The 27741-nt window shown below is 40.0% G+C and overlaps 1 long non-coding RNA gene across 3 annotated transcripts in view; it reads right to left on the bottom strand.

Moving 5' to 3' along the window:
* The window catches only part of LOC138120004 (uncharacterized), a 97567-nt gene that overhangs the window by 26757 nt on the left and 43069 nt on the right, over positions 1 to 27741 (bottom strand). The window contains exons 1-2 of one of the 3 annotated variants that reach the window (XR_011155699.1): positions 7194 to 7249; positions 6718 to 6931 (exon numbers count right to left, since the gene is read on the bottom strand). The exons of the other annotated variants lie outside the window; for them this stretch is intronic. This is a non-coding gene — a long non-coding RNA (uncharacterized lncRNA). Of the gene's footprint in view, positions 1 to 6717; positions 6932 to 7193; positions 7250 to 27741 lie in introns of those variants that run through there. 3 annotated transcript variants of the gene reach the window in all.

Raw genomic sequence — 27741 nt, 5'->3', positions numbered from 1 at the left:
GGATCCTTTGTGGAGTACAAAGATTAAAGCAGCTTTTATTATTTTTTTGCTGGATTTAATGTCAAAAGACTGTTAAAAGGAATGATTAGTAGGAACAAATTGGAATGAATAAGAAGTCTCCATTTGTTAAACTAGAGCCAAGGAATAGTTTGGATTGCATATTCCAATGCTGTGGGGAAAAATGAAGAATATGGTACAAAGTAATTGCTTGGCTTTGGAGGAATGGAGCTAATTGGGAGACAGGGTAGGAAAAAAAGTGATTCAGGCGATACAGTGAGCATGAAAAATATTTATGCATGAAAGGGAAATGGAAGCAGAGGGCAGAAGGGAGGAGAAAACAGCAAGGCAGGCATTTTGTCATGGAAGATTATCAGGTTTGTCAAGCATGACATTCCTCCCCATGGTGAATTCATGCTGACCACTCATGACTTTCCTGTCCTTCCTGTGCCTGGAAATGGTTTCCAGGATGAATTATTCCATCACCCTTCCAGGAACTGGCATGATGCTGTTGCTCCCTGGGTCTTCCTTCTTGCCCTCAGTGAAGACAGGAGTGACACAGTGCTCCAGTTCCTCTAGTCACCACGGTCATGCAAAGATTGCCAAGAGCAGCCTCATGATGACATCAGTGAGGTCCCCCAGTACTTGGGGGAACATCCCATCCGGGCCCAGGGATTCACATTTGTCCAGCTTCCTTAAGTGTTCCCTGACCCTATCTTCAACCAAAGGTAAATTTTCCTTCCTACAAATTATCCCCTGGTCTTTAGGGCCTGGGACTGACAAAGTCCAATCTTGGTAGTAAAGACTGATGGGAAGAAGGAATTCAGCACCTCAGCCTTCTCCATGTCCCGTGTGAGTGGGTTCCCCACCTCATTTAGGATTAGTGATGCAGGGGCACCTTTCTAAGGAGATAAATCGTAACTTGAAAATCTGTTTCAGTTGTGGGATAGAGTAGTAAATATGCACTTTTTATTGTTCTGAGTGCATGATCTATAAAATCTTAAAAGACAACAAATCACAAATATTTCATACTGCTTTAAAAAAGAGGCAAATTCAAAACCTAAACTTTCTTCGCAGCCTTATCATTCCAAACCAGAACAGATGGATAAATATTTTTGTGCCTGAAACTCTTCTGACTATTTTAACACAGAAACCCCTTGCAGGATCATGTCTCTCCTGAGAACTGTACTTTGGGTGAATTATACCCAGATTTTTAGCAGCCTGCAGTCCAGTGTGCTGCTTGGTTCATCACAGAGGTGTGATCTTGGCACAGCTTCACTGTGACAATCGTGCTAAGGTGTGAGAACACACGTGAACCATAGCTGGGCAAGATAAGAAGAGACAGAGGGCATTTGTTGAAATCCTGACAGTTAGCAGCTTCCAGAGTCCAGAGGAGAAATGCTGGCACGAAAAGGTGTCAAAACTCACAGGGGAAAAAAAGAAATGAGCAGAGGATGGAATTGATGGAATAGTCTCTACTATTTTGCCTACCCCTCAGAGGAAAGTAGTAGAGACTTTTATTCTCAGCTATCATCATACAGTACAGCAGGTGATGCAGACTGATGTCAGACTGAATCACTTGTGGTCCAAGCAGTCAATCCAAAATATTAAGCTGTCTTTTGGTTTTTCCACTGGAGAACAGAAAAAAAAATTTAAATTGAAATTTTTGGACATAAAAAGACGATGCCAGAGATGCTAGATGCTCAGTGAGGAAAAATTTATGGAAAATACCAGATTTCCTCTAGTTTCAGGGGGGGCAGGCCCTGGCACAGGGTGCCCAGAGAAGCTGTGGCCATCCCTGGATCCCTGGAATTGTCCAAGGCCAGGCTGGATGGGGCTTGGAGCAACCTGGGATAGTGGAAGGTGTCCCTGCCATGACAGGGGGTGGAACTAAAGAATCTTTAAGGTCCCTTTCAATCCAGACCACTCTATGATTCTATGACTCCATGACCGAATTAAATGGATTTAATTGCCTGCCTCACCCCAAGCTGGTACTTCATCCACAAAAGAATGAGGCTGCAGCAAACCAGCTTCAGCCTCCATCACCAAGCCAGCCTTTCCTGGTTCCCCTCATGTAAAAGGCCAGCCTTCCCCGGCACTGTGGCCTGCTGCCAGGAGGGATTTTTCCTGCCTGGAGCTTCCTGACATAACTGGATGCGGCAATTCTGTGCAAAGTGCAAAAAAAGATGTTTTGTGAGGCTGAAACGAATGGCCACGACAAGTGAAAAAAAACAGCACATTGCTGAGACTGGTGCAAGGCATTTCATGAGTCATTACCTCAGAAGGATTTTATTGGGGTTCTGGGAAATGAGGAGCTGGGGGCTCATCTGTCAGGATTTCAGAGCTGCAGGTGCAACACTGCCTTCGATAAGTGGATTCCTGAAAGTCCTAACTGGAGGAGGAAACACCAAATTATAACTTACTGAAGTAGTTGATTAGCCTTTACTTTGGTAAATCAGTGCCCCAGGGAGATCTGAATGTTCTTTCACTTTCTGTGAATGAATTACATCCTTCATGCTAATGTTAAAAATGTTAGTTAAACATTTTACTAAATGTAGCTTCCTGATCCTGTGCTCATGAACAAAAGTCACTTGTAGTAATAAATATTGAAGACACATCAGTAGCTTTTTTCCTCATGTCTTACGCTGAGTAATTTTAAATGCCAAACATTTCCTCTTTAAAACTCTTTCATAATCTTAAGGGATGGGTGAAGAGGGCAGAAGATCAAAATCTTGTTGCACAAAGTGTACTGCAATCTCACTGTATTGATACATATAGTACAGGCTGGGATGACTCAGTCCACCACAGGACACCGAATTTAGGTCACAACAGAAACTAGAGAAGAAGAAAAAGCCCCTTTCTCTGAGACAGTGCTCTACTGATAAAACAATGACTCTGTGGAGAATTCCTCATCCATGAGCCATGACAGCTCAATTTCAATTCAATTTCTATTTCAAGGAGAAATTTCTTTCTGTACTGCTCAGGGGAGTGGTGGAAGTCCTCATTTCCCGGACCTCCCAAGACAAGGGGGCAAAGCATCATCCTCTGCACTCCAGCCCATGGGGCAGTTCTGTGGATGCTGAGCCTGATCAGTGCTGAAACAACTGAACAAAATTATCAGCAAAGCATTTTACAAGTTCTGCTGCCTTACAGATGTAGACTGTCAAAGGCTAAACTCAAAAGAATTTCCTTGAGAATTGCAAAAGACAGTGCACCAGGCCTTCCTCTCAAATTTGAAGGTCCTCCTCCAAACCCCAGAGGTATGAGAGCGATTCTTGCACATTGGTGGAAGAGCCCCAGCTTCTCTGGCCTAAAAAATGGTTAAACCTTTGCCTTCACAACCTTCAGCCTAAGGCAGAGAACAATCATGGAAAGTTTCAGCCCAACCCATTAACGTTTGGCAAAGCCATAACCAGCTTAAAACAGAGGTCTGTAATTAGAGTGGGTCAGAACATTCTCAGCTAAATGAAATTTCATTGAAATACGCTGCTTCATCCAAGCCAAAACAACATTTTTCAGAGACATATCTGCTTCCACAAGGTTTTTGTTGGGAAAGCTGAGAGGCAAAGCATACTCACACACTATAGCCTGAAGATGAGGTCACTGGTTTGGGATGTATGAGAATCCAGTTGAGGCCCTGACTCACAGAGAGCTGCAGTAAAGAGCAGTGCTCTTGCATCACGAATACAAAATATTCAAATGCCACAGCATCTCCCTGGCTGGGTTATTCACAAAAAATAACTTAGCATGAGATACATGCCTTGATTATGATGTTCAAGAGATTTTATGTCTTCAAGCACCACACACAAAGTTGTATTTTTGAACATTATAGGTTGACCTTAAAGGGATCTGACCAATTCCAGAAGTCTGTGCTTCTAATGGGAAAGTTAGTCACTATTTAAACTTAAAAGGTCTCATCAGTAAGTGCAGTTCTTGCACAGATCAACAAATATTTTTTTTTAAAAATTACAAACCATAAAAAGGGGGAAGAAAACATTAATATTACCAGGTGGAAAATCCTTACTTTTTCATTCTTATGGTTTTCACATTTTATACATGCACATGAAGCAGGCAAAAGCAGAAGAAAATATGTTTGCAATTAAAATGTATTTCATACTGTGGTAGGTCCTCCCATCAATTACACTGAGGTTTGAGGCCTACAACTCTTGTCCTAATAAAGGCGAGAACATAATTTTTCATTCCTGAAGGTTTAAGCAGGAATTCCCTGCAGTGCTGAGTTGAGCTGATGCAAAGCTTTGCTTTCATGCACTATTACCTGTCTTCAGCTTGTGCAATTACTTTATTTCCCAAACATCAGGTTTGGTGAACACCTGCTTTTTTTGAAGATTATCCAAAGGTTTTTTGACAGAAATGTTGGGCTTACAGCATTCACTGCTCTGTTATTGCACAAGTCAGCAGAAAGGAGTCATGTGACACAGAAGATCGGGATCATATTGAGATAATTCAGTGTAAAGAATAATGGGAGCACATATTTTTCTAAACACGTTTTCTCACTTAAAAGCACAGGTTTTTCTATATTCTTCTTCAATTCTTAGCACATCATTCTCAAAAATATTTAATTTTTGTGATTCATACAGTCTATTTAAAAACAGAAAACAAAACCAAAGACTTAATGTCAAAGAGACAAATAGATGAAGTATTGAAAACCTAGGACTCTCTTCTCAAACCACTGAGATTTGTGGTTTTCCTCCCTGAACATCAAAATTCTGAATTCAAGTGATCAGCAGCTGAGGATTGAGTCCTCCAAAAGAAAGTGCAAATTTTTCTTCAATAGCATTTATGGAAATAAAATTCAATGCTTATCAACTGTAGATTTCATCTTTCTCTTTCAGTTAAACTTTTACTGGAAAAACTCTGGAAGTTACTGAGGTCACACCTTAAAATGCAGCAGCTGTGTGTTAATAATCAGATTTTGCTAGCTAGGAGAAATAGTATAGTAAATTCTCGTTCAACATTTAATTTAACCTATCAAGAATAATTGCATTAATTTAAATGATGGGCTGTTCCAATTCTCCCCATGGGACCCAAATTAAAATGTTTGAGGTGAAAACCAGAGTAACTCTCAGATTTTAGAAAACAAATAATTCATTTAATATTCAGGTTAATAGTCTCTTGTGCTTCCTGGTGACCTCAAAGCACATTTTAATTTCCTCTTTTTTTTTTTTTTTTAAGGCCATGCACCCTCACAAAATTCAAACACAGTAAAGAGGAATTCAAAATTCAAACACAGTAAAGAGGAATTCAACATCCCAAGAGCTCTGTGATACCACAAACTTTCCAGAACAAAAAAAAAGCAGCTTGCAAATTTTAGCATGCTGAACCAGATTGGTGTGGTTTGCTTTCCATTACTGGCTGGCACTTCTCACAAGAAGTGAGGACAATGGATATAAATGAAATCCTGGTGTCAAGCCAATGATTTCCTTGGATTTTCTGGTGATTCCACTATCTCCAGCTGTACCTTAATGCATCCAAACAGGCACCCCTGCTGCTGGCATTTTCCTGGCTGTCAAGTACTTCCCTTTGCAATGGTAATGATGAATTTTAACAGGGACTATTTCCATTTAATAAACTATTAATTTTAATACATTAATAAATTAAAAATAAAAGGTGAATTGCTATGTAGTGACTAGGAGTATAAAAGTTATGTTAAGTGCTAAATATCAAAATTACAATATTTCAACAATCTAAAGAGTTCTCACATGCTCCTGAAAACAATCTGAATTTACTGACTTAAATTTTCTACCAGACCCTTCTGACTTTGTATCAAAAAGGAGGTGAAAACTCCTTTCACATGCTGAGCACATGCATAAAAAGAACATGTGTTACTTATTAACAGGAGAAAGCATTTATTAAAATCTATCCTGGCTTTTGCAAATAAGATGACTTCATGCACAGGAAAGAGGTGTATATGATAAGTTGTTATTTCAGGGCTGTTTTGAAAACATTAAAAAAGGGGGCTGAAACTATTTTAGATGCCACTTTTAATTAATCTAATTTCCAGAAGGAATTTGACCAGTCATAAAGCTAAGCATAATCTTTGGAAAAACCCTAAGCCCCACTCATTTAAAACCCTTTATGGAATAGTAATGTTTCTAGTTCAATATTTTATGAACTGCAGAAGTGTCAAAAGCTTTTTATGGTTTGCATTGAACATTCTGAAGGTCTATCTCAATTCTCACTGTAAAATGTCAATATTGTCTGGAGCAAGACCAGCAAAGTATCTCTTACTGCCTGGTCTTAATCTTCCAGTCCATTCTGCCAAATGCTAAGAGAAGAATTTGAGAGTAACTCACAGTAGTCACAAACACACAAGTCACTTCATCTTCCACTGAAAACTTACCTAAAGTGAGATATTATATCATATTTTCCTTACATTAATATCCTTCTCAGATCACCATCAGACTATTTCTAACTTGGCTACTTAAATTTTTTCCATTTTATTCGCCACCTCCCTCACCTAAATGATGGGTAGGGTAGGGATTTTCCTGAGTGTTGTAAGGGAAAGCTGAACTCAGCACAACCTTCCATGCTCCAGAATGTTGTGGAAAGCATAAATGGAAGTGCTTGAGCACAGTCAATGAAGAAACCAGCGAGAAAATGAAGTAAGAATGGGACTAGAAACACAACATGGACCAGAACAACTCGATGCACATATGGACCTGATCCGGACACGGGGAAGAACAGGGTGTGATCAGTCACCTGAAAAGCAGCTGCATTCACTCCCTGCATAGTTCATGTCTCCATGTGCTGGTGACAATCAATGTCTCCTCCTCTTCAGGATGGAGCTCCCGAAGGTGCCATGCCACAAATGGAACAAACCAAGTATCTTTGAAAACATCCAGGGCTATGGAATGGCCCCTTTTGCTCTCCAGGCCATGAATTTTCAGTGAGCACATCTATTTTTTTCCTCCACCTGTTTCAAGGTAAGCAAAAAATCTTTGAAAGAAGGGCAAGGATTTTCACGGATGAGCACAGGATCAGACTGGAGTCCATAATTGTGATTAAAGTCAGATATTAAAGAAAACAGAAGATTACACAGGAACTGGTTGGTTTTAGTGCAAATGCCCCAGGCTATTTTAATGCAAATGCCTATAAAAAAATCTATCATTAACTGCCATCAGTACTATTAGAACGTTTAATTTATCTATGATGAGCCAGCATTGAACAGTACTTACCCTATCCAAACAAAAAATAAATTAACAGTCCTGATTCCAAGAAAAAGACAAATATTTATATCAACTCTTGCTTTTCATTGCAAAAGAGCAGAGTCACTACACTTTATTCTTCCTCTCAGTTTTCCTTTGCAGAGTTAATCACAGAAGCCATTCTGCACTCACATTGCCTTTATTTTATTTGGCCATATTTTCTCAAACCACGCCCCAGTACACAAAAGTCACTGGTTTGTACAATCAGCTGTGCACTGTAGAGAAATTAGGGAGTGCTTCTACAGCAAACTAGCCTGGTGAGGGAACTTTTAAGCTAAAAATGCAAAATATTCTTTTAATTTAGCAAACCACTTCATAAGCAGTGCATGGAAATAGTCTCAGATAGATAAAAGACAACAGAAAAATAATGTATATTGAGGGAACAAAAAGTACAGAAAAATATCCTTCAAAGTCATGTTAAATCCAACTTTTTACTGGTTGAAATGAAGTGAAATCCAGTGATATGGCAACCCCTCATGGCAGAGGGCTGGAATGAGATAATCTTTAAGGCCCCTTTCAACCCAAACCATTCCACGATTCTATGACATCTTATTGTTGGGGAAACACAGATAAGAGATATTAAACTTTACAAGTCTCTTTCTGGAATTCTTTAGCTTTTCCTCTGAGTAAATTCAAGTGAATTGCAAATCAACTTTTTGATACTGAGTTTAAAGTCTGATTACTCAGTATTATGATTCATTTCCAGTCAGAATATTGTTGAATTAGTGACATGTTATTAGATCACCATGATATTATTTCACAGTTCAGAAGTTTTCCTTCAAAGATACACAAGTTCTTTCAAATAATAAAAGAAATAGTACATTTGCAAATAATTAGATATCAAATTATTAATCAATGAATGTGTCAGAGGAGTGCTGGAAGTGCAAGTTGTGCAAAGAAAGGGAATTTAAGAAACAGTGCAGATGAAAACCAAGGGTCTCCTGGAAATATCCTCTAAGATATTACTCAGTGTCATGAGAAAAATTCTATTCTGGCTCAAACACTGAGATTGAACACTGCATTAAAAATATGTTCTCCTATCTCTAGTCTGCAGTAAAAGGCAGCTTGGAGCCCTCAGGCTGAGCTTCCTGCTGGTGTAAGCAGCCCAGCTGGATTTTCTTCACCAATACTTGCTTCCATGGATTATTTTGTGAAATTCCTCAGATTTTCTAAAGAGAACTGACAGATACCCAGCGTTTTCATCACACAGGAAATTCCATTATTGAAACACTTTGTCCTGATATCAAATCAGGACAAAACCTCAAAGTATCCCTTAGGGCTTTTTCACACAGGAAAAACATTCCCAGCTCTGTTTTTAAAAATGCCAACTGTTTGGAGTTGGTTTAGTGAAGAATGTTAATATTTTGTGACAAACTCTCACTGGGGGAAAAAAATCTACTTTCATGTCCCACATCTCCATTTTCCCTTTTGACTTCCCTGTACAAGTCTGGTTCCTAAAGTGCTGCAGAACTACTTTTCCTTGGTGACTGGATATTGGATGTGCTAACACAAAGTACTGGATTTTGGTAAGGTGTTTGCTGTACTGCAATAATTATCCTTGATTTTATTAGTAACTAAATAAAGCTGACTACAGAATTCATGAAAACAGTCACAAAATAGTTCAAGACATTTCGTTCTAAATACATAAATTGCTGTTTATATCTCAGCCCAAAATATGCATTAGCTAAGTACCAGTACTGCTTCCATGATAATGAGATTTATTTTAATTTAGGCAAGGTTTGACCAATGAATCTACGAAATACTTTATTAATGATGATTTACAGATGTACTGTGCTTCTGAAATGGGCTATTCCTTTCCACCTATCACCTGTAACTTTATTTATGATTCTCCTGACACTCAGTTTAACTTTTAACTCAGCACATATCTTGCATATGAAACTAAAAATTTAAGTGTCTCCTTTTTGAATATAGTGTTTTGAATAGTTTACACTTCCAGAGTTTCAGTATTTGAAATTATAATATGTGTCAAAATTTACTTTGCAGTCACTACAGCTGTGTTAGGCATAGATTTACTGTATCTGGTGCTTTTCCATTTGGTTGGGAGAAGTTTCAATTTCTTGCCCTCCTAACTTTTCTGAGTTTAACAATATTCTAGATCATTATAGTAACTGTTATTTTTAACAGAATGTGTATTTTGGGAATAAAAATCATAGCAAAAAAAGACCACAAAAATAATGGGATTTCCAGTATTAAAAACCTTCCTACTTAAACCTAATCCCTGTTAAGAACTATCAGGAATTTTACAGAAATCCTGTTACCAAGAGGGGAATATACCATTTGATTTTTATAGGATCAGATGTATGCTCATTGCATTTGTCTGGTTTTCAAAATTAATTAAAAGTCTTAAACACTTTCCATGAAAATATTGAAGGTGAACAGCAAAGGGAAAGTGAGAAGTTATTCCTGTGCAATGTCATGTTTGCTGTGATGGGCAGAGGGGTTTGGAGAGGTGATTTATTTTATATTTTAGCTTACTGGGCTTCAGTTCATAAATTCGTTCATTTGGCCTTAAAATTTTATCCTGACTCATTTTGCAGTCAGTGCTGTTCATCACAGAATCATGGAATGGTTTGGAAGGGACCTTCAAGATCATCCAGTGCCACCCCTGCCATGGGCAGGGACACCTTCCACTGTCCCAGGCTGCTCCAAGCCCCAGTGTCCAGCCTGGCCTTGGGCACTGCCAGGGATCCAGGGGCAGCCACAGCTGCTCTGGGCACCCTGTGCCAGGGCCTGCCCACCCTCACAGGCAAGAATTTTTTCCCAATATCTATTTAAACCCAGTCTTTCTCAGTTTGAAAACATTTCCCCTTTTCCTGATGCAGAGTCCCTCTCTGGCTTCCCTGCAGCCCCTTCAGACACTGGAAGGTGCTGTGGGGTCTCCACACAACCTTTTCATCTCCAGGATGAACAGCCCAAATTTTCTCAGCCTGTCTCCACAGGGAAGGTGCTCAAGTCCCTTTACCATCTCTGTGGCCCTACAGAGCCCTCACACAGCTCCAGTATCACACAGCACATCTGGAGCATAGAAAGAGCATTGAACAGCAGCTGGACATGAGGTATTTCCTGAGATGTCACCTTCTTACAGTGGTGAAAACCATACAGCGGGCAAGTCAGGATACAGCTCCCTGTGAACAATCCCTAGTGTGAATTAGCATTCCATCATGTGCTTTGGAATCACAGGTTTCTGTGGGTAGGAACTGGTTCTCACCTGATCTCTTCAAACAGCCCAGCACAGCAGCATTCTGATCTTGCTTGGAGTCTTCCAAGCAAAGGCCTGTTGCCAAAAATGGCTAATTATTAATCTCTCCTAGCATGAATTTGAATGACTGAGAATATACAATTTGGACTAACACAGCAAAAATTATTTTTTATTTTTTGGTTGTTCTTTGCTCTTATATGCTTAAATAATTCAAAACATAAGTGCCTCCCCTTGTTTCTGACTGCAAATGACATCTGATCCTCATGAATTCACGGAGTGCATGCATGATACTTGCTGTGCCTGGACACCTTCCTTTGAAACATGCACTAACCAAAGATGAGCTTTTATTCTGAGACTAAACAGAAGCTGTGTTCACTTAGTGAACAGGTCTGCATTGGGCAAGATTTGAAGTCAAGAGTCTGGGCAAGATCTCTGGGGTATTTAACTGAGAACGTTTATCTGAACAGAACAAGAGGAGCACGAAGATACTTTACTGACTCATCAGAGCCAGTTCATCCAAGAATAAGGTAAAGCTGCTTTCATTCCATGTTTTCCACAGCATTCTTTATACATTACTCCCCTTATCAAGTTTTCCAAACCAAAGACTCGGAAAGAAAACAAAATATGTAGTCACAAAGCACAGCTATTTCCCCCTCCCCAAAACCCCACGTGTTTAGAAGTCATACATGTCTTATTCACAACTCAGGCTGTAATCATAAGAGTGACAAAACTGCAAGGGCCAGGGCAGGAACAATTTTCTAGCTCTCATGTCACACAGCCCAGGGTCATCTGTTGCTGTCAGCTGAAGGTCTTGGATCCCTGGAATTCAAACCACTGTGGGCAGTGATAGCAGTGCCTGCCACGCATGTAAAGCTGGCACAACTGTGTCTTTTCCCCCTCAGGATACCCAGAATAAACTGAGTGTCTTGTCTTGCATTCATGGGAGATCTGCAGCTCATGGTACTGCCCAGAGCTCTCTCTCTTCCACAAACTGGAAATACATGGAATTTTAGATACAGCTGCCAAGCACAGACTTTGCAAGTCCTGGCTTTTTTTTCCCCGGGAAGAAGAGGCAGCAGTTCATCTTACACCAACCCTCTACTTCTTCAGGAACCATTTATCCCACTGCCAATTAAATAGATCTCACCAGGTTCCTCTCTTGTCATTCTCACTTCCTCCATAGTCTCCTTCATCTACAAGCAGTTTTATGTAACTTATAGTTTTTGTTACCACACTGCTCTGAGTTGGTTCATACTGGCACCAGTGTTCATGAACCACCCATAACTATCTCATCTGGGCACACTGGTTTGTTTTTGGAGTCCCACAGGCAAGAAATGCCTAAGAGTTATTAACTACTATTTCCAGAGCAGATGAAAAGTGTAATTTTGTCTGCAGCCACCTGCCAACTCAGAATTGTCAAAATTGCAACCAGCTTTTGATTTTTAAAAGTCCACATTTTAATGATAGTCTATTGCAATCTCTGTTTTCCTTTGCAATTATTTAAAAGCCAATTTTCCACCATTCATTCTTCACTTGGCACTCTCTCTTCCAATGGCTGGCACAGAGAATTGTAGTCTTGTCATATAATTTCATTCCATGGGGGCACTCCCAGCTTTATGTTTCATAGCTTTATCTCTCCATTTTGTTTGCTTTTAAGTTGTTATAGGTAAGAAGCATTGTTGAAAAGAGGCCGTATCATAGAACAGCTTCGCCATCCACTCAAGATCTTTATGTTACGGAAATGGTAACACAAAATTCCTCTGGGTCAAGTTCCAGTGGAATTAACATCAAATCTCAAAATGAAAGGAGAGCTTCAAGAAACAGCTGAGCTGTAAGAGCAGAGTTTCTCTGACATTTTGTTATCCAAGTCTGCAACTTTTATGACATGAAAAAACAATACAGCCTCATTCTGCCTTCTAAATCAGTCTGGTGGTGTAATGGAGTGCCCAGCCGTACTCATTTCAAACTCATTAATTATATGGTATCTAGTGACTTACTGCTACTTCTTGACTGGTTTATATTTTCTTATATTCATCCAGGATGTCCCAAATGCAACTGCTTTAATCTACTTTCTTCCCTGGTAAATCAAAATTCAGGAGAGGGTCTAACTCCATTGTTTCTCTGTCAAGGAAAACATCATTTACATGACACTGACATATAGAACCCAGTTTTTATTAATGCCATGAAGCATCTTGGATATATATGGCTTTTGTAATGCTGGGAAATAGTTATTGGTTGCCTCTGTAACTGCAGTCATAACCACTGTGTTTTCTTACTTGAGTCTCATTGCTCTGTTACCATGATTATTCTTCCCAAAATAACTTCTACAGAATTTTTACTATAATCACAGTGCCCTTCTCCTGACAAAAGCTTAAGCTGGCCACATGCACTGAAATTGGGTTTCTATCTTTGCAGAGAGGAACTCCCTGCTTCATCCCTATTACCAAGTCTAAGGGAGCTGAAGAGTGTGATCCCCCAGCACTGCCTCATAAAAGACTGCAGAATTAATATTATCTCTATTATTGCCCTGCAAGGTGCAGTTTGAGCATACAAGAAAACATATTTTCAGGAATTCCTCTTATAGCAGTACATGTTCTACATAGCCTCAGATGACTCTGGGAAAGAGACGAAAGGTAAGAAAATAGAAACATTTTGCATGGGTGTCTTCGCATCCCTCTGCAATTTCCACACTTTTTATCCAGATACCTTGAAACCAATACATACCCACTACAGAGACAGGTGAGGGGAACTTTGCCTTTAGTTTTTTGAGGATCTCACTGGTGGTGGGTCACAAGTTTCCTCCTGGCTCTGAACTTTAAACGGGAGTCTCAGCTCATAAAGCATCAGGAGCAATACTGCAACAGCACTGCTGCCTCCGGATGTCAGGATGCAGCGTCCTTCAGACACTCCCCACCCACTCAGCCTGCTGGTACCTGGCATTCCACCCTCAAAACAGTGGAGGATGCTCTTTTGAACAGGTATTTCCATGTCTGGCAGGAGACTGAGACAGGTTCTTTTTTTGTCTTGTTTTTCGCCTGGATGCACAAGGAACAGAGTGTGATCCTGGAGCTGTCGTTTTGCCTTAGAATGTGTCTCAAGCAGCAGAAAACGTGAAAGCAGCAGCTTCCCATTAATCATTTGCTACCCAGACTGAATCCTTGCTGGCTGCCTCATGATCTACAGAGATTCCTACAGAAATGGAAACCTCTGATGACATCAAAAGCTCATTGTGGGTGTGAGAGGCAGCTGGGCCTTCACTGGAGTGCTTTGGAAAGGCTTTTAACATGACAATGCTGGCAAAGCCCCCTTGATATGTCCCCGTTTCACTGACTCTGGGACCTTTTGAGAATTACTTGCAAAGTGTATAACTCAAAGTACAACAGTTGCAGACATCTGGAAGGCTGCAGTTCTGCTCAAACTTTCCACTGGGATAACCTAGCCCGGGGAAATATGCCTTGGGGACTGATTTGCAAAGAAAAATAATTTAAGGCTTCTTTCACTCCTAAAAAATGATACCTAAAACCTTTCTTATTTTACCATGGTCTGTTTGTGGAGTGTTTGCAGAGAAGCAGGTGTGTCTGCTTTATAAAATGTTAACAGAAGTATTTTCTGATTAAGGTATCACCAAATGAAGTCCACACAAAAAAACTGACCCACAGAGATATCACCAATCTATGACACAAGTCAGCTACAACTCCTGTAAACAGTGAAACAATATTTTCAGATCAGCGTTTTCTGCAGACACCGCTCACACAAAATCCTGCTTGTTCAAAAGAGCAACTTTTCTGCAAAAAGACCATTTTAACTTGCCCTTTTAATAAGCCAAAGTTGCCTTAAAAGATCAAAGACACCAAAAGGATTGGGAAGGGAAAACTTGTAACAGTTGCAGACAAAATGAGGCTTCTTAGCTTTCACCAAGCCATCAACAGCATGGTTTGAATGTCTAACCACAGTTTCCCCAAAGTGCTTGGAAGGAATACAAGTCTCCTGGGGTCGAACATCAGAAGTGGTTCCACACAAAACTCAGGGCAAGGGACAAAGGGTTTAATCTAAAAATGAATTGCCTGCTACCAGGAGGCTCTGTGCCTGCACAGCTCCTGTTCTGTCCTCATGTTTCAGCAAATTCTGCAGTACTCTTGTGAGAATATTATTTTCATGCAGGGAGATTAAGCAGTCAACAAAGAATTATCATTGTAGTGCAGAACTTCTGAATGACATTTCTTAGAACAATTCTCTGTGGTTGTCACTCAAGTGCCCTGTACTTTGACAAGAGATGTCTGAAACACCTTGTTGAGAAATTATTTGATATCTTTGTTAACTCAACTACACTGTATACAGCTCCTACATTTTATACAGCTCAGCATACTTATGTTACCTGGAAATTATTATAGAACAGAAAAAATAGACTGTATTTCCATTATTCTTCAATACACATTTGAGTTCAGAAGACCTCAAATTAGAAAACTAGAGCTATGAAGCGATTATATTTAAATAAAATTAAGAAAAATAATTTTCTGCAATTAGCAAATATTTTAGGCATAATCAAAGCTATCCTTAAATCCTCTCAAACACATAGCTGCTTTAAAGAAAATTAGCAGATTTTGCTAATTAAGTTTTTCAGAGCCAAATTCCCACAACAGTCTTTTAAGATACCTCTCATGATGCAACTCATGATGTCAGAAAACTAACCTTATGTTTGGAATTATTTTATCTTACAGAAAGCTGTAGTCAAAAGATAAGAAAAACCCACACTCCTGGAAAAGAACAAAAGAACCTTACATATATACATTTCCTTTATTTTCTTTCTGGAAGGAGCAGTGGCTGATAGTAATTTTTTTCAGGACTTTTGCAGGGATCTGCAGTTATTGTTTTTTGCCATGGCTTTCAGATTACGCTGCTTTCATACTTTTCCTACCTGTCAAAGGGAGAGCCTCTTTAATTTGTAACCCTTTTTGTAGCTTATCTTTTGACACTGAACTCACAGAATTGCCTATTCCTAATTTCCTCTGCAGTATCTCCCCTTTGTTTGCATCTATAAATGGTTCCAGGACAAAACAGGGTAAACCTGCCCTCCTTTAAGTGAAAATAATCTATTTGTATGAGAAACAAGAAAGATGGGGAGACAATTTACAGTGTCTGGGAGCGACAGGACAAGAGGGAATGGCTTCAAACTGACAAAGTTGAGCCAGAAATGCCACCAAAAACTCAGGTGGCTGAGCCACTGTTGCTGAGCATGAACAGTTACACAGAGCTGTGCCTGCATCTAATCCAGCCCTGATTAAATATATAGCAATATTCTCTGGACACTTCTGACAGCCTAGAAAATCCAAGCCAGAAATACAAAAGATGTAGCTGAGCAAGGGAGTGTGGCCTGAAGCACAAACCCCAGCACTGGCCAACAAAACAGGCCTAGAGATAGACTGCAGCCAGAGCTTCTAAGAGGAAAAGTATTCCCCTCTATGGAAATTTTAAGAGGAATTCCAGGAAAGGGAGAAACTGGTCATAAGAGAAAAGCTGGCCCAGCTGGGCAGCTGCATGATACACACAGGGGCCTCAGGCCAGGTTAGTGGGGTCGAAATACAGGAGGAAACACTAACTCAGTGCTAATTAAGGCTCTCCTGCACTTTGTCACCTCCCATACACGATTATGAGGAGCAAATACACATTGTAATTGTCACGGACCCCTGAGAAAACACAAAACTCTCCCAGCTGTACAAATGGGACTCAGACAAATAAATTCACAGGTGATACAGTTCTCTCACAGAACAAGCCCCACACTGAAAAGTGACTCTAATTAATCCCTCTGCTTTTAATATGGGCATCTCTCATAACATTAGCTGAGGAAATCTTCATCTTTCATTGCTGAAACGTGAGTAGCAGAGAGGAAGGTGTGGACAAGTTTACCTTGGAGTAACATGCCACTTGCTAACCACCATGGGCCATGCTCTGACCTCATCTGGAAAAGTCCTGGGCAGCTGATGGCCACGCTTGCAGTAATCACACTACTGCTGGCAATCAAACCAATTAATTAAAAAAATTACTCACGAGTGTCTTTATGATTACAGTAATAATAACTCTTCCAACTTAGACTCTGCATTCTGCTACAAAAATAAATAACATTGCAGCTTCCTTCTGGTTTGACACAGAAACATCTGGCAAAGTGCTGTTATTTCACAGACACTACCCCCCCTTACCCTTATCTGTGTCCACTTAATCTACTGCTTTTTAAATTCCATTTGCATTTCTAATAACTTCGGTGTCAGTTTGACAGATACGATAGCATGGTCATTAACTAAAAAATACAACAAGACTTGCCCCAAATCCAGTAAATTCCACTATTATCATGTGCAAAGCTGTCAGTTTGGTTTGGTACACTTATCTTTGGTGTTAGTTAAAGCCAAACACTGAATATTTAATTAGCCAAAATGACGGTGGGAATGCACTTTTTTTTCATATAACAAGTAATTTTCCATCCTTTCATAGATGGCATGCATTTTGTGCAGTTTTGCACTTTTAGAAATAGAAAGAAGTCATAGGTTTTCAGAGAGACACAGAATGGTACCTCTGGCTGATTGCCAGAGATGGGCAAGACATTTTTACTGAGGTTGCATTTGGCAAAAGCACTCAAGGCACAGTTCGGACCCCAAGAGAAGCCTTCCCCTGTTCCTGCTGATTATTTCTATAAAGCTGTGGTCAGTGACCTGGTCCTCTGCATTAGATGCAGCATGAGGAGATGGAATGCAGGTGGAGGGATTGCTTCCAAGTTTTGCCCCTCCAGAGCTGTACATGTCTTCAGCATTGAGAAGAATGGATTCCTGCTGTAATCTTGAACATGAGTCTAGCGAGCACAGAATCATGGAAGCACAAAATGGTTCGCATTGAAAAAGACCTTGAAGATCTTCCAAGCCCTCTGACAAGGGCCACATTCCACTAGACCCCGCCCAGCCTGTCCCTCAACACTTCCAGGGATGGGACATCCACAATATTAAGGCAGCTGTTCGTTGTTTCGACTTCCAACATCCCATAACTGTCCAGAGAGGAGCATACATGTCCCAGCCTTGCTCAGAGCCCAGGGCAAAGAGAGCCCTGCCCTCCCCACCCCCAGGGTTTGTGGAGGCTGCAGGTCAGGAGTCCATTCCCTTTCTCTCAAAGAGACAATTCAAACATGTCCTGTGCCTCACACGTCCAGCGTCCAGGACAGCCAGGGGTGCAATGGCCCCATTCCCAGAGGAAATCTGATCTCCCCCGGGATATCCAGCCAGAGGAGCCAGGCAGGACTGGCTTCCTGTCCAAATGCCTGTAGCCCAAAGGTGTGAGTGAGTGCTCAAGCTGGAACTAGCTCTTGGTGTGTGTAGTGTAAATCAACAGGGGAAGGCCTACAACAATCTGCAGCACACAATTTATGCTTTCATGGGCTTTTATCTTTCTAGTTCCCTCAGGTAAGGGAGCAATTGCAGATAATTATTGCAGAGATTATTATCTAATTCATACTGGGAATCTACCTGACAGATATTATTCATTTGGCCAATGAGCACAGCTAAATTTAATTCCTATCTGGTCTCAGTTCAGTCTTTCAAAATAAAATAGAAATTCCACAATTCTTTGTGCTACTGGCAAGGTACTGAGAAAATTGATGTGGATAAAATGCCTGTGCTTAGCAGAATTATGAATGTGTTTTACTTAACTTGCTCTCCAAATTAACATTAAAACTTAATGAATGTATTCACACGGAGGTTTTAGAATTAGGAAAACAAGGATGAAACTATATTTCATTTTTGACTCCCAAAGGCAGAAATAATATTTTATTTATCTATGTCTTTTCTACTTCTATTTCCAGGAATTAAGACAAGTTTGGACACTTTCCTCACAATAGGTCTTTTTAGTTTTTTCTCAAAAAAATACTTATTTTGTGAAAGACATTTTTATCTAAAAACAAAGCCGCTTTAAAAATTGTATTACAACAGCTATTTTGACTCTATTACCAAGATGATTGATTGGTTTGGCAAGCAGAAGGCTTTTGAACTGATGAATTTATTAAATGTAAAGGATAATTGAATCTATTTTAACAGCTTTCTAATTATTTATATGATAACTATTCTGGATTACTCAGAAATGTTTACTTAGAACTCTTATGATGTCCTTGGCTTTTCTTTTTCTGATTACAGTTGTTTCACTGCAAAAGAATTCCTTCCTTTAGTGGGTATAAAGGCTACCCCAAATTTTCCTTTTGCATCTCAACTATGAAATGATGTTGAATTTAAAAGAGCTTTGAACACCCTTCCTTCCTTTCCTTCCTTCCTTCCCTCCCTCCTTTTTTCCATTTGAATTATATCCTGATTCAAACTATATTTTTGATTTTAATGTGGGAGAGTCCTGAAGCAACTGGGAGGGAATTCCCAATGACAATTTTTGCAGCACTGACATGAATTTGGGAAAATGTCAGTGTATCTGTACATTCCAATGCGTACTGGAAGCACATTACTACTTACCCATTTTTTTTCAATTAATAAATTAAATATTTAGTAAATAGGTACGTATGTAATGACCTGGAAAAGCCACGTCAGTCTCTGCTTTCTTTACATCACAAGTAACGTAACAGTGAACAGGACAACACTTTACACACTGAGTAGAACGTGGTGCTTTGCTGTCCCAGTCTACAAAACACCCAACAAAAGCCCCGTTTGAGTGGATTAAGAAGTTGACACACTCTGCTCAGATGCAGTGCTTCACTAAACCCAGCATTTCCTGGCTCCCCACTCCACTAAGCGCGTCTTTCTGACGCACATGAATGAGTGAGAGCCCACCCTCCTTCCCAATCTCATCTCTTCACCACAGTCAGCAAAATCCTACCCAAACTGGGGCTCCTTGGCACCTTGCCAGTCCCTTGGGGAATGTGTCTTGCTTGTGCACGCTCCCTTGTCATCCAAAAAAGGAGGTCTAGCCCCAGAGGCTGCAAGTTTCAGCAAGCAACGCTCCATTTTGGGCTCTGTAAGAGATATTTTACTGTACCTGTTCCTCTCAATAGCCAAATATTCTGCAGGAGCACAGGCCGTGTTCCCCCATTGATTCATTTCTCTTTTTCTACAAATTTTACTTGGGGTAAGCACCTCCTCACCACAATATTTGAAGGCAGTAGGGTTTCTCTGGCAACAATTTTTCCTCATTTCACATCCAAAGCTCAGTGAACAAAACCTGCAAACCACATTGGTTTGTAAGAGCTTTAATAGAGAATTTCACCTCTTCCCCTCAAGCTTGGTGCTTTGCACATTTAAGGTTGTGCTCTCTTTCTACTTATGTCCATGCACTGAGGCATTGCCTTTAAAACCTATGCAACCTATGGATAATCTCTATAATAATATGTATATAACATGTACTGTAAAAACATTCCATTAATAATGTCCCCCATTATGAGGTGACAGAGTTTCAAAAGTGACAAGTGTTTAAAAAATATTTTGTCTCAAGCTCCTTTTATTGTCACTGGACAAAGCCAGATTTGTGTCCTTTAAGATATAATCCTTTATTACCTCTACTTTTGAAGAAGCTTCTCTCTCTCCACTGACTGTACCCTCCCTTTCTCTCTTTACTACCGAAATATTGAAAGGGTTTTTTTTCTTTCCATTTTAGAATAGAAGCAAACTGTGAATCTTCTAAATACCTCACATCTGGTTTTTGAAGAAAGACGTGTTCTAGTGCCAGGTTATGAGCATGGAAGCTGATCCAAAGGAACAAGGATGTCGATCTCCTATTCTGCCACTCTGAATTTCAAAATTATGTGTGATCAGCATCCCAAAATCAGAGTACATCAGGGAAGAAAAGGCTCAAGGGGAGTGTCCAAATGCAGTGTGAAAGCACCAGCATGATGCTCCCTAGTACCACTATACCACTATCAGTTGTAGAGTCAGATTAATGATGACGATTTGGTGTCATGGGGGAAGTAAATTTGTATTTTCCAAGGTTCACTTAGACATTTTTAAATGCAAAAGGCAGAGAGTTTTCATGTTTCACTCACTTCTATCTTTAACCTGGCCTGGTATTTTTTTCCAAGCAGACTTGCTTCCAAAAGCACCTGTGGTAATCTGGGCAAGTGCAAAAAGCTCCAGTCCCTCAGCACCCATTAATTCAAAGAGCAGATGAAAAGCCTTACACACGATTTCTGCTGAAGAGCTCCAAAGATTTAGGGGACTCCCAGCTGGGTGGTAACAATACAGCCCAGATTACTCCAGTGAACATATGACCTACTTATTTCAGCAGTGAAGTGGGAAAATGCCAAACCTTTACCAGCTGCAATGGTAATTTATTGTCATATTAATACCTGAGTTCCTGAAGTGCCCAGTGCATGTGAGCGTGTGTCCATACTAATTTGATACATCTCTCTCTATAAGTACATGTACACATACAGGAAAAATACCCTGTGTATATATACACACATAAATCTGTTGAATACTTTAGTTTAAAAAAAGTTTGTCTAGTCCTAGTTGACACCACTGATAGAGAACAGTCTAGTACAGATTGTATTACACTATATAGAGGACAAGGTTTTATAACTACTAGACCTGTTCTGGTTAAAATTTAGAGCCAGAAACCACCACTGGTTTTATTTTACAGTTTTGCTTTTGATTTTAGGGAGCTCTTTGGGACAGGAGTGGTGTCATCTTCTATGTTTGATTTCTGTATAAACATCCCTGAGCACAAGGCCAGATTTTAAACAAATGCAGGGCTTTGGCATTCCATGGACAGCAGGACTTTGTAGCTGAGCTTTGCACACAGCCGAGCAGTGGTACGAAGACTGAGCATTCCCTCTCCTTATGGAACCAGAACCCTGGTTTAAAAAGACCAAAGCTTGATAAATAACCAGGTGAACAGCTCTTCTTTCTTCACATGCAAGTGAAATCCAACATCTTATTCCACAAGGAACAGGCAAAGGACAAGCACACGGATTTTGATTTCCATGGCCTACCCAAAGAGTACTAAGTCATTCATTACTGCACCTCATCAACTTGCAACTGCCAAGTGGTACTGAGTTTGGGAGTACAGGCTGTAACTTCAATTTAAATAATTGCTGTTAGTGTAAAGGCTTTTTTTTATTTTTTTTCCCCTTTTTCTCTTTTCCAGCCAAGGAGAATCACTCTCCACAACTTCATCTGTCAAGGGCACGCACATCAGGAAAATAAGATGGAAACAATGTAGAATATAATGCAGCCACAAGGGGTTCCAGATGTCTTCCTTCATCAGTTCAAAGTGTTTTAAGTGTGTTTTCTCAGATGCTGTGTAGAGATAAATCAGTGTATTGAACTATGATAAACTGCTTATTGAGTGGAACTACTTTTCTTAAATTCAACAATAACATGAACTTGTAAGATACTCATTCATGCAGCAAGGTGTACGAGCAACTGCCCATCCCACTGCATCATAAGCACAAAATTTGGAAAAAAGCATTTATTTAGGAGTGTTCATGTTCATAGCACATTCTGAGCCAAAATGATTCAGTTTTTCTTATATAAAAGCTCTTGAAGAAGGCTGGACATTACTAAGAGGACATTTAAGGGACATGCAAGCGATCAGAGTTTATCCCTTTTGTTGATGCGTTTTTCAATGACTTAAAGACAGAAAGGCTTTGAAACCAACATGGATCTTTCACATGATCTACTTTGGAATACATTTTTTAAAATGTTCTTACTTCCAGCATATAAACAGTTACACTTTTCTATTTGACTTATGGAGTATACAAAGCACTTAAACCATTTGGTTTTTCTAGTTGAGACCTGAATTCCAGTTTTAATCACCCAGAGTTCAAAGTGTAACGCTCCACACAAACATCTGGCGACAGTGACAGGAAAGAAACAAGGAGGAAATGAAAAAGCACATGAGACAGAGTTAACGGAAAACCTCCTGAATCACATTTCTTCTAAAATTTAATTTTGCTTTGCACTGGAAGAACCCAAGAGGTATTCTCAAACTGTAAACAACTGTGATTCCAATGCAGCAAAGATGTCCTGAATTTGCTGGGTGTTTTCACCAGAAAGTCACATGGACAGGGCAGTTTTCAGCATTCTTACAGCCCTGTTGTGAAATTCCTGCCACACTTCACACGTGAGCATCACATTTACCTCATTCAGTCCAGTGGGAATGTGTGACCTTCTTTTCCAGTAGATCACCCTCAGGAGCCCCCAGTGGAAGGAAAACATTGCATTCAGTGGTTTAGGTTTTGTTAATTAAGGCAAATCGCAGTCTGTCCCTTAAGATGATACAAAAATTCTAGACATAAGACACATTAACAGCTTTTTTTGGGCAGTAGGTGAATTCCTTGCAGTGAATTTGTTCTTGGGGGTATCAAATTCTCCTTTTTTACTCTCAACTGCCACCAGCACACTGAAAAACAACAGATGATTACATTTTGGCAGCAAATCAGAGAATAAGGACCAATATGTGCTTTGTAGCCTCCAAGGAGCTTTCATGGGATTGAAACCTGAAACTCTCCGCATTTCAGAGTTGCAGCAAACAAAAAGTATTGCTTTAAAGCAGTGACAAATAGTCAGAGACAAAAATGACTAACACAATATTAACCCCAAAAAAGTCAGCGTGAACATCAGCAATTTTGTTATCAGCAATTTGAATTATTAGCTCTATCTTCAGAACAACTTAAGAGGCCCCAAATCAGACTTTAGCATTTGGCTGGTTATTATACCGAGAAGGTTCAGCCTGGTATAGTGACAGAGGAAAGGGAAAGCAGTAGACTGCCCCTCTTTTATAAATGGGAATTGGCCCGCAAGGAGACCAAGATGTACAACTTTGGTCATGTGAGACGGTGTCAGAAAACCGACTGCCCAGGAAAACTGAGGATCCCCCATCCCTGCCAAGTGTCCAAGTGAAGCAAGCAGGGATAGTGGAAGTCGTCCCTGCCCATGGCAGGGGTGGCACTGGATGATCTTTACGGTCCCTTCCAACTCAAAACCACCATCCACTAATGTAGAAAAATTAATATCAATTTATGGCTTGGTATTCACAAAGGACATACTTAGCAAAAAACATTTTTTCTCTACTGTGTATTTCTTCCCTGTAAACAGTCAAACTTCTACTGTCTGTTTGGTTTATCTAAAGCTATTTTTAAAATATTTTTCTTCCTACTTATGAAAAAAAATGATGCTATTGTTTGCCAGAACCTTTGCTGGGCTGGTAAAATACATGCTCACATCATAATGAAATATATATGACCGGTAAATGATGTGCTAGTGGAAGAAAATATGGTGCTGAAGTATAAAATTTAACTGTTGAGTGTTGCAAGATGGAAACACTACCAAATCATGATAATGTTTTAAATTAAAGAGTTTAGAATCACTGATTAGGCTTTTACTGTTACATTGACAGAAGGGTCACACTTCCCTTTTTAATACTTTGTTAACTGCCTGCTTTGTCAATAGGAAATCACAGAAAAAAATATTAGTATCAGGAAATGTTTGTTTATAAGATACTGACAGCATTTCTATTGCTAAATATCATAATTTCACTGGTAAAGTGTATTCCTAAACTGGTACAGCAGTATCCTACTGTCAACTAAAACACACACCAGGGGAAGCAGAGTATCAACCAACAAAGAGAAAGGAAACACCCCAAACACAGCCTTTTCTCTCTCTCTAGGACACTGTTACCCACTTTCAGAACTACTGTACATCACCAGAAACACACATTTTGTTATGCTGACTTCCACAGCCTGTCACTCCTAGTATGTTCATGCAAAGCTGCCAGAAATTTAACAAAACATGTATTCATTTGAACTCTGTGTTCCTCCAGCCTTTGTTGGACAAAAAACCACAGCCAATACTACATGTTCCAGCTGCAGGGATTTTTATTCTCCAAATATATGGGAGGATGACTACAAGGTTAGCACAGACTGAGCAAAGGGGATTGCAGATTCTCCATGTTTAATAAAACATGACAGCACTGATAAATTATGGCAGCTCTGAATTGTAAGCACAACACGTTGAAAGGTGAGGCTGTCCAAAAGTACCAGCCACTTCCCACATCCTCTCCTCTCCCCGGCAAAGACAAAGTTATTTCCAACAGATCCAGGCCTTTCTGTGCATCCTGGTTTCCCTCACACATTGCTGGGCCTCAGATCACAACAGCCCTTCAGTACATCCTGAATATTAGTAAAATATATTAATCATTAATTCATAAGCCCACCAGTACAAAGTATCTGCTTAAACTTATGCATGTCTCATTTATTAAAGAAATAAAGGCAGACTTGGGAATATACGTAGGTGCTTTCTGGAGTAAAGGCCTGAGACTGTCACCTCAGGGATCTGAAGAGTTTTCCTTCTTCCATTCAAGTTAAAGGAACAATGAGAAAAAGGAATTCTGACAAAAAGGAATTCAGACAAAAAGGACTTCAAGGTATGGCACAGGAGCTCTCTGAAAGATTTGGTTTATTTAGCAAGCAATGAAATGAATGTGACACCACCATAGTGGTGTCTGCAGGAAAAAAAATATTTAAGACCTGTGAAGTTCCAGTAGATATTTAGGGATTTTTACATTTTTTATGCTACACATTTTGCTTCTACGCAGTAACATCGCACAAGGTTTTTATTGCACCTCCAGTTTATTGCACATCATTGCTTTTAACATACTTATTCCTTGGAGAGGTCTGGGACTTTGTGGGCAGTGCAGCTACTCCTCCCTGCCTAGAACACCCTCTCTGGCAGAGTGGCTGGCAAATAATCCCTTCTTAAATGAGAAAGATGACAAATGGAAGGAGAGCCACAAGAGCAAGAGGGAGATGCATGTTGTAAATGTTCACTGAAAAGCTGGGATAGCTCTAGGTGATTCTTGTACTTCCTAAGCTAATGGATAAGCAGCTGACTGGAAAGAACTGGGCATAATGAGCGGAACAAACTACCACAGTTTCCAAATCCCCTCCTGCTGTCAGGCTGCCAGCAGTAGCACTGCTTTCTTCGGTTCAGAAAGACCTGGGAGCTGCACTTTCCCTCCCACCTCTGTCCTCCTGTTCCTCCAGGAACAGCACCAAGGACACATTCAAAAGCCAGGATGGAGACTCCCTGGGTTTGGTGACTCACAATGATCCCTGAATATCACTACAGCCTCTGTGCAAGCATTCAGCGCGCGGACAATGTCAGACCGTGTTTCAAGGACATTTAAGTGTCACTCAGGCTCTCTGTGCCCTTCCTATCAAAAACAGGATAAGCTGGCCACTGCCAAGTTGTGAACTGAACTGCCCTCAGTCAAAAATGAGCCACCTTTTCCCTACCTTACTTTCCTCTTGTCTTGTGATCTAGCAAACTTTACAGCTGAGCCATGACAGGGAGGAACAAGAACAAGTTCTCCAAGTTATGCACCAGGGATAACTGCTAAAGTTTATCCTTCCCAGCCCAATCCAAACTATTCTGACACAACAGCTTTCACCCCAAAGACACCTGGCTGCAATGTGAGAACATATTCAGCAATATAAAGCAAAACAGAAAGAAAAAGAGTTCTCCAAAGCCTAAGAAGAAAATCCTACTTTCACACTGCAAACCAGTGAAGCTCCAAAGACAGAAAAAGATTTTAATGAACTTTGAACATCTGATTCCTTCCAGCATTATGGAAACAAAGTTGTCATTCCCTCTACAGTCCCTATCACAGCCAAGTCTATCCAGCACTGGAAAAAAATCCGTAGAATGGTACAAAATGAAAGCAATTATATTTCCAGTTGTCACAATATTTTCTCTACATTTTCTCCCTGACAAGCAAGAGAGATTTCTTTCGTACAAGAACTGCTTCCAAAAAGGCAGAGAAGCCAATGCTATTAATTCAAATCATAGTAAATTTAATGTTAAAAGTAGTTCCCACACTCTAAAAGTGGTCAGCTTTTTGGTAGTCAGTTAGTTTTTGTTTTGTTTTTTGAGCTAATTATAACGTTGTATAGATGATTATATCACAAATAATGATTGGAACATCATCTCCTTGAACTATGTGTTCAGCTATGTGTTCAGCTATGAACAGCTATGTGTTGCTTAACACTGCTGAGCACTGATCACAAGGCCTGGTCACACAATTTTCAGTAACTCCAACTTCTCAGCAATTCTGGGGAAACATTTTCTGACTCAGATAATTCTGATTTTTATCATAATGCAAGACTTAAAAAATGAAACCCCTACGAGAAAAGAACCCAGAAGGACTCTCCAAACAGGGGGAGGATCTACAGTAAACAGGTATTTACAGAACTTTAAAGAACTAAGGATAAATTGCTGTCACTGTGGCTCTCTGCGGGAAGCACTGCAAGTTTTGTCACTGCTGCTGATGCACCATTTGTCACTGTCTACTTCAGCCACACCTGCTGATCCCACTGCCTTCCACAGCCAGGAATCCAGACTGCTTCCCACAGGTGCCCTCGTGCACCAGCACAGTTCTGGATGGATGTTCTAGTTACACAGTCCTGCACGGAGAGCCACACTTCAAACTGCTCACAAGCAACACAGAAACCACAACCTGTTCCTGGTTTAAATAAATTACTCCTAACAACATTTAAACACTTGCAGGGAATGTGATTCCTTCAGAGAATTGCTTGAAAGGATAGCAGTGGGTAATGAGAGCACAATGAGAACCACAGATCACACATTTATGGCATTAAATGTTTCCTATATACCTGTAAGAGGAAGATCTCTGAGCACACAGTTTAAACCTGGCACAACACTACCACAAAAAAAAAAAAAAAAGCTAAGGGCAATGGAAAACAGTGCATATTTTTATAAAACTACTATTCCTTTCTGGTTGTTTCCATGTAGTGTGCTTCAAATATGTCCTGGTCAGAGGAGTATTTAATAAATGAGATAAAAATTGTGATACACAGTAACTCCACCACTTTCCTGGACAGCCTGTAAGAATTTGGATAATGTTAACACCAAAGAAGAACTGAACAAATAGCAGAGAATGACAACTCGTTAGTCCAAGCAATAGAGTTAATTTATTATGCTTCCCTGAGCTGTGAACGGCCAACAAAAGCTAAACAAGGATGAACAGGAATAACACGCTGTGCAATACAGCATTAACTGCATCAGCCTGTTCCAGTCAACCAGAATTTTAAACTATGTTTTATGCTTCCCTAAGCTGCCAAATCTTTTTCATTCCTGAGTACAAAGGCATACTGAATTTCCAGTATACACCTGCAGAAGTCTAGAAACCCACAACTCTATCTAGGATTTCATCTCTACCACAAAAATACATCAATCTTTATAAACCAAAACAAAACAAAACAGGAGGTGCAGCCTCAAATATATTGAAACAGCCAGGAAAATGAGTATTACA

This window comes from Aphelocoma coerulescens, chromosome 1, assembly GCF_041296385.1.
Source record: "Aphelocoma coerulescens isolate FSJ_1873_10779 chromosome 1, UR_Acoe_1.0, whole genome shotgun sequence".
Lineage (NCBI taxonomy): Eukaryota > Metazoa > Chordata > Aves > Passeriformes > Corvidae > Aphelocoma > Aphelocoma coerulescens.
Note: the sequence above shows the minus strand (reverse complement) of the source record. Positions and strands in the feature narration are given on the sequence as shown.